An 8,114-nucleotide genomic window follows, 5' to 3' on the forward strand; every position below is an offset into this window, starting at 1 on the left:
CTCCCTTTCGATCTTGAATTTCTAGATCAAACTCTTGAAGTACAAGTACCCATCGGATCAACCTCGGCTTAGCATCTTTATTGGAAAGTAAGTACTTAATTGCCGAGTAGTTCATATAGAAAGTCACCTTGGTACCTACAAGATAAGATCGAAAATTGTCAAAAGCAAATACAATAGCAAGTAACTCTTTCTTTGTTACCATATAATTCAGTTGAGCTCCTGTCAGAGTTCGACTTGCGTAGTAGGTAGGATGAAAAACTTTGTTCCTCCGCTGACCCATGACAGCTCCTATCGCGAAATCACTTGCGTCACACATTACTTCAAATGGAAAATCCCGGCCTGGTGTGACGATTATGGGTGTCGTAACTAACTAACTCTTCAAATCTTTGAAAGCCTTTAAGCATTCCTCATCCAACTTGAACATCGAGTCCTTCTCCAATAATTTGTATAAGGGTTCATCAATTTTGGGGAAGTCTTTAATAAATCTTCGATAGAAACCGGCGTGGCCTAAAACTCTCCTAACACCCTTTATAGATGTTGGAGGTAGGAGTCTCTCAATAACATCTATCTTTGCTTTATCAACCTCTATTCCATCTCTTGTTATCTGATGCCCTAGAACAATCCCTTCTCGTACCATGAAATGGCACTTTTCCTAGTTGAGTACTAAGTTTATTTCTTCGCATCGCCTTAGTATCTTTGCTAGATTAGCTAAGCAATCATCATAAGTATCTCCAAATACTAAAAAATCATCCATAAAAACTTCCAAATACTTCTCAACCATATCATTAAAAATAGACGTCATACATCTTTAAAATGTAGCAGATGCATTACATAAACCAAATGGCATGTGTCTAAATGCAAATGTACCGTACGGGCAGGTGAATGTTGTCCTGTGTTGATCTTCTGGTGCTACTGTAATCTGATTATACCCCGAGTATCCATTGAGAAAATAGTAGTCTTTTCACCCCGCAAGTCTATCCAGCATCTGGTCTAAAAACGGCAAAGGAAAGTGATCTTTCCTAGTTGTCTTATTCAGCTTCCGGTAGTCGATGCAAATTTTCCATCCCATAATCGTTCCAGTCGGTATCAACTCGTTATTCTCGTTTTCAATGACCGTGATACCTCTTTTTTTTTAGCACACACTAGACCGGACTTACCCATGAACTGTCTGAGATAGGGTAAATTATACCCGCATCTAACCACTTGATGATTTTTTTCTTTACCACGTCCTTCATGATGGGGTTTAGTCTTCGTTGTCCATCAATCATCCCTTTTTTGCCATCTTCAAGGATAATCTTGTGCATGCATACAGATGGACTAATTCCATGAATATCGGCTATGGTCCATCCAATAGCCTTCTTGAATTGTTTCAACATCAAGATGAGTTTCTCTTCTTGCTCACTAGTTAATTCTGCTGAAACAATCATAGGCAGAGTAGAAGCGTTACCTAAATAAACATATTTTAAATGTGAAGGTAGTACCTTAAGTTTTAATTTAGGTGGTTCCTCGATTGACAATTTTTTGGTTGGGAATAATCCCTATTCTCTAATTCCAAAGATTTAAAACAGGATTATGGATTAAATCCCTTTTGATTAGCTTCTAAAAATGCTAAATATTCATCCTCCTCTTTATCATTCGGAGGATCTGATGTCAAAATCAGTTCCAAAAGATCCTCAACATAGTTGAGCTCCTTCTCCACTATTAAATCCTCTAAATCAGATACTACAGAACAATCATCAATTATGTTAGGAAATCGCATAGACTTAAAAACGTTAAATGTTACTTGATCATCCTGAACATGCATAGTAAGCCCGCCCTTCTGCACATCAATAAGGGTCCTTCTGGTTGCTAAGAAAGGTCTTCCTAAGATAATTGGCACTTCTTTATCTGCTTCAAAGTCTAGGATAACAAAATCAATAGGAAAGATAAATTTATCCACACGTACCAATACATCCTCGATTTTTCCTTCTAGATGTGCTAAAGATCAATATGCTAATTGAAGTGTAATCATAGTTGGTTTAACTTCACCTATCCCCAACCTCCTAAATATTGACATAGGCATCAAGTTAATACTCGCACCTATGTTACATAATGCCTTACCACAATATGTTACTCCAATGTTGCAGGGTATGGTAAAACATCCAGGATCCTTCAACTTTAGGGGTAATTTGTCTTGAAGATATGCACTGCATTCGTTCGTCAGAGCTACCGTCTCAAATACTTTGAGTCTTCATTTTTTGGATAAGATATCCTTCATGAATTTGATGTAGTTAGGCATCTACTCAAGTGCTTCAACCAACGAGATGTTGATATGAAGTTGCTTGAGTATGTCTAGGAACTTCTTGAATTGAATCTCCTGCTTCTGCTTTTGAAGTTTTTGAGGGTAGGGTGGTGGTGGTTTCTTTACTGGAACTGGTTGATTCGTCTTCTGTGGCAATTCTGCATCTAACGGAGTTGTTAGTTGATCAGAATTAGCTGGTTATAAAATTTCCTTGTCGAATTTTGCAGTTTCTGGTTCTTATGAAACTGGAATTTCAACACTTGATTCAACTTCCTCTGAATCTTGAGCGTCAGCTTGCTCCTTTTCAGCTTCGATGGTGTTGGGCTCTATTGTCTTTCCTCTCCTCAATGTTAACGCTTTGAATTGCTCCTTCCTTGAATTCCTTGGATTCTCCATATCACTAGGTAAAGCACCTGGTGGTCAGTTCGTGAGTTCAGTAGCAAGCTACTCACTTGATTCTCCAAATTCCTTAGAGTGGCATCATTTTTCGCCATGTATGCCTTTAAAAAATTCTCTAAGCTATTGGATGATTCAGCCTAAGCTAGTTTATGAACTTGTTAGGGGAAAACTAGACAGCTGGGTTGGTCTAGGTTGGGTGTAAGTGCTACTGGCTCTAGCCCATTGGTTACTCTAGGGAAAATTGGGGTGATTTCGCTACGATGGGTTATAAAAATTGGATTGCAGTCCTTGCTTCCTCGATTTTGGTTCTGGTTACTTATATAGTACATGGATTCTGGGTTTGATGGATATTCTTCAAACAAATGTCTTTCCCTACAATAGACACAGCCTATATTTTCAAATTGGTTAGGTGGCTGTGCTGCAAAACTATTAGACCCATTAGTAGTAAGATTTTTAAGCATTGAGGATATTGATGATACCTGAGATGCGAGTGAAGTAAGAGCATCTACTTCATGTATTCCGGTGACTCGTCTTCCTGACATTGCTCGATTGGTTGGCGATCTGTTATTGTTGCTGGCAATCCTCTCAACGATTTCATAAGCTTCATTATAAGACTTAGAAAGGAGAGCACCATTAGCAGAAGCATCCACTACCATCCCCGTGTGAGCATTGAGACCATTATAAAATGCTCAAGTTGGATGCAATATGGGATTCCATGATGAGGGCACTTTCGTAGTAACTCTTTGTATCTTTCCCATGCCACATACAAGGACTCATCATCCATTTGTTGGAAAGCTGTGATCTAGTTCCTCAACTTAGCATTCTTGCTAGGCGGGAAATACTTCATAAGGAATCTTTCTTCTAACTCTTGCCATGTGGAAATTGAGTTCAGCGGCAATGAGTTCAACCAGGCTCGAGCTCTGTCCCTCAGTGAATATGGGAACAACTTCAATCGTAATGCATTGTAACACCCTCTAAACCCGGCCTGGACGTTATAGCCAGATCTGGCAATGTCACATTGAAGTGTTTTTTGTAAGGCATGATACAGTTTGCTAAGCCCAATCTTCATTAAGTTTCTTTGTGTGATCTAAAAGATGATTTTTAAACTTACATCGCTATCAAAGTATTTACTTTACAACGTTATTAATTTCAAATCTTGTTTGTAACGGAAGCTTTTTAAAACAGTTGCGTACTAGCGTTTACTTGTAAAACGTTGTTTTCTTGTGGTAGCTCTTAAAACCGTTTATGTATTCGTGGTATTTTTGAAAATCATTTATCTTTGGAAAACTTGTGTCCTGCTAGCAGTTTTAAATCAATATAAATGAAACCCCAAATTAACCGTTAAAAAATTTGAAGAGGCCTTATTATAGAAAATTCCCAAATTAAAATGAAAACTTAGAATTTAAAAGTCTAAAACAAAAACATGCACAGTTGTGTGTCCTCTTTCGAGTTCCTTGCAGCACCAATCTGCCTAAGGATTACCTGCGTAGATAAACAGAAAGGTGAGTTTATGAAAACTCAGTGTTTAATCCATTAATAAACAGCCAGTCAAACGTACAGTGAGCAAATACAATCTGCGTCTAAGCCTTTTTTAGTAACAATGGCAATATCAGTTTGGGCTTTAGCCCATCTCAATACATAAACAGTCATATGTTTAGGCCTTGGTCCTTTATAGTAACAGTAAACAGTATAGTAACAATAAACAATATGCAAGTCCTACCCATCCAGCCTCTACACTCCATCTCCATCCAGCCCAACACACCATGTGGGGATAAAATCAACCCACCCATCCCTACATACCAAAAATATAGCATCGGTTGCAGCACTAAACAATATTTATAGCAGAGTTGCCAGTATAATAGGCTTAGAGCCATCATTGATTTGCAGCAGAGCTGCCAATATAGTACACTTCCTCTAATCATATATAAACCCATCCCCATGCAATGTATCATGCAGCGTGTCATGTCATATCATAATATTATACATTTACTCAATACAGTTACAAATAGCATGCTAAAATATAAACATACATCACATAGGGGCAAAATAGCCATCTTAGCATATAAGGGCAAAATGGTCATTTTACCATACAGGGCCAATATAGTTGTTTTACCATGAAGGGGGTCTAGGTACACTTACTGACCCAACAGTAGGTTCACAGTCGTCTCAAGCGACCCATGCAACCTTAACAGTCATACAGTGAAAATACGCCCGTATGGCCCACGAAGCCCAACAATGGCTTAGTCGTGTGAGTTACACAGCCTGGCCCAATAATCTCCACACGTCCGTATGGCTTACCCGTGTGGGGCCCACGAGCCCGTGGGGTTGACACTGTCCATTTTGGCCTAACATGGCCCAGTACGGCCTAAGCCCATGATATCGCTCATGGTGGCCTCTACGATCAAACGCTCACGTTTTATGCGTTCAGATTACCACACGAGTGGGCACACGCTCGTATAGCGTTAATAGTCATATTTTTTAGCTTTTGCCGATTTACAATTAAAGCAGTGCGGTTACACACCTTGATGCAAGAGTGTGCAAATAGACCACAAGCACTCCAACTCTAGATCCAAACACCATACATCATTAGTCCCTTTATCAACAAGATTAAACAATCTTTTTTTATATCACTTATTAAATTGTTTCTTATCACTTGCCTTGATCACTCGACTGAGGATCACTCCCCTAAACTGTTGCCAAAGACTAGTTCAACTCCTTTTAGAAGTATCCTACAATCCAACCAAGACTTAACAATATAAACCACATATTAATCATACCAAAAGATATTACTAACCGCATAACACTTACCAAAAATGCCAAATCCAGAATAGAAGAAAAAACATTCGGCCCACACCCCCAACAAAAGCCAAAGGCATACGATTTGACAGAAACAAGGCTAGCACAACCACACCCCTAGCACAAAATGGCAGGAAGGGAAAATATTAGAAGAAAGATTACTACGGTAGAGATAGAGCAGAAGAAACCATGTCCACCCACCGATTGCTCAAAGAATAATTTCCAAACAGAAAACAAAAACAGAGAGAGAGAGAGAAAAAGGAGTATTTGGCTATAATAAGATGAAAAGAGTGGGATATGTTAGACTAAAAGAATTGGGAGAGAAGGAGAATAGGACATTCGACCAAAGATAATAGGGAAAGAATGTCAGTTCGAGGAGTAGATGAAGAAAGAAAATCGAAGCAGAGTAAGGCTGTATGGAAAAATAAGTCAAAACAACAAAACGAGAAATACCAGAATGGTCTCTAAGCAAATATCAGTCCCTAAAAGAGAGAAAAACGAAAGGTGGAGAAGCAGTAAAACCAAAGACAAAATTTGGCTCAATAGCAACAAGGGAAAACGGTTGCAAAAGGAGTAGAGGGAGAAGAGCGAAATCGGTCAGTAGGGTACTAAAAATAAAGGACAAAACTAAAATGGGCAAAATGAAAAGTACTTGAATCATCCCCTAGTAGAATTCGGCAATCAAGCAGTGTAGAAAAGAACCAAAAGTGATTGCAAAATTGAAAATGGAGAGAAAACAATTGCTTAACCGAATTTTTGGGATGTATAAGTTCACAAATGGCATAACTCTCCCATTCCTCCCCAAAACCTGAATTATCCTCCAAACAACTCAAATTGTCCACCAATCCCTTCATTTCCTCCTTAAATCTCTCCTCCAATCTCTCAACCATCCAATTTGAATCCCTTTCAAACTCCTTAGAGTTTCGGTCAACCTAGGGCACTCTCATGTTCTCACAGCAAAATAAAATACTCCACTGCCTTCACTAAGATTTGAACCTCAGCCCCCTGGCATAGGTAACACACCACATATCCCCTAGACCAGCAGGCTCTTTATGTCATGCTTTACCCATTTTTATTTAAAAGCCTACTGCCAAGAGACAGTGCTTATTCCTTTTAAAAAAAACAAAACTTTTTGCACATGCCCAGGCTTAAACCCAGGACTTCTTAGACACTACACAGAACACTTAACCACTGAAACAGATACACAGCTATGTCACTTTCTTGTACAACTAAACATTTATGTGCAGCCTCCTAATTGTCCCCCTACTCAAGACCTAATACTTCTAGGCCCAAAATTTGGGGCGTTACATGCATCTTCGGGTACTCTGATAACTTGAATCGCTCACCTCCATAAATAGTCTTAAGTGTAGGTGAGGATCTTTGGTAGGCATTCCACTGAATTGGCCACTGTCTGAAGCATCTAGAACATGACTGGTTTCAGCTCGAACTATTGTGCCTCAATTTTGGGTCTCTTAATACCCAAATTAATATCATTAAATACTGGCATGGCATATTGTCGTGAAACTCTATCCCTATCATCAGCAATAAGGATAGGATTTTGAGGAGGGTTTGATCCATTTCACTGGATCAGTTTTTTGAAGTTCATCTCTTTGGTCCTCCACTGATTTACTTGTCTTCTTCGTTGTCGAAAAGTTCTTTCTATCTCAGGGTCTACAGGGAGTAGGTTAATAATTCAGTCAATACTCATAAACACCTGAAATAATAATAGAAAAATTAATTAAATTAAAAATTAAACAGAACAAATTCACAAATAATGACTTTTTAAAATAGTCCTCAGCAATGGCGCCAAAAACTTGGAACCATGGAAATGTGCAAGTGTACACAATCGCAACAAGTAATAAAGTGACAAGTAATTGTCGAGTTATCGTACCCATAGGGACTGCGAAAAGATTTATTTATGAATGCTATTTAAAACACTCTGGTGAAGAAAAATATTTTGTTTGTATAGGGTAATTAAAAACTAATATTTTAAACTAAGTAAACTAAAGAAATAAATCTCAAATGCACGATTTCAAAATATGATTTAATCAAGATGACATAATTGTGTTGATTTAATTACGTTTCTTTAACTTAGAATTATTAAACTCATGCTTATGCTGTTACGAATAAATTCACGGCAACTCAGTAATTTGCTAACTTCTGAACATATTCACCTACACAAATCCATTCATCTCTTAATATATCCCTATGTTAATTCAAAAGATTAAAAAGATTTTAATAATCAAACATGTTATGGCACATAAATACTTATTAAATTGAACTAATCTCTTGCATATCCCTATGTCAATTCAAACGATTAACTAAAATCTGAAGAGCATAGAAAAGACTACGTGAGGTAACAAGGTATTCATACCTTGAAACAGTTTAATCACAATAATCTTGCAAGTTATGCAAGGCAAGTGTATCGCCAGATACATTACTAATTTAACCTTCAGCTACCCTAGAAGAATAAACATGCACTGATTAAGTACTGTGTCCATTAATAGAATAAACATGTACTGATTAAGTACTGTGTCCATTAATTACAATTTTAATCTGTTTAAATAATTAATTCATTAGCTACCTCACAATTGTAATGCAAGAATAACTTAGGCATGATTTTACTTAATCAAGCATT

The 8,114-nt window shown here is 37.8% G+C and overlaps 1 non-coding gene across 1 annotated transcript; it reads left to right on the top strand.

Annotated features, from left to right (window-relative positions):
- Positions 1 to 3,390: 3,390 nt before the first annotated feature.
- On the top strand, positions 3,391 to 3,497 carry LOC121207369 (small nucleolar RNA R71). Its single transcript, XR_005902460.1, has one exon. It is a non-coding gene; the product is annotated as a small nucleolar RNA R71 (small nucleolar RNA).
- The last annotated feature ends 4,617 nt before the right edge of the window (positions 3,498 to 8,114 follow it).

The sequence above is a fragment of the Gossypium hirsutum genome, chromosome A09 (genome assembly GCF_007990345.1).
Source record: "Gossypium hirsutum isolate 1008001.06 chromosome A09, Gossypium_hirsutum_v2.1, whole genome shotgun sequence".
NCBI classification, from domain to species: domain Eukaryota; kingdom Viridiplantae; phylum Streptophyta; class Magnoliopsida; order Malvales; family Malvaceae; genus Gossypium; species Gossypium hirsutum.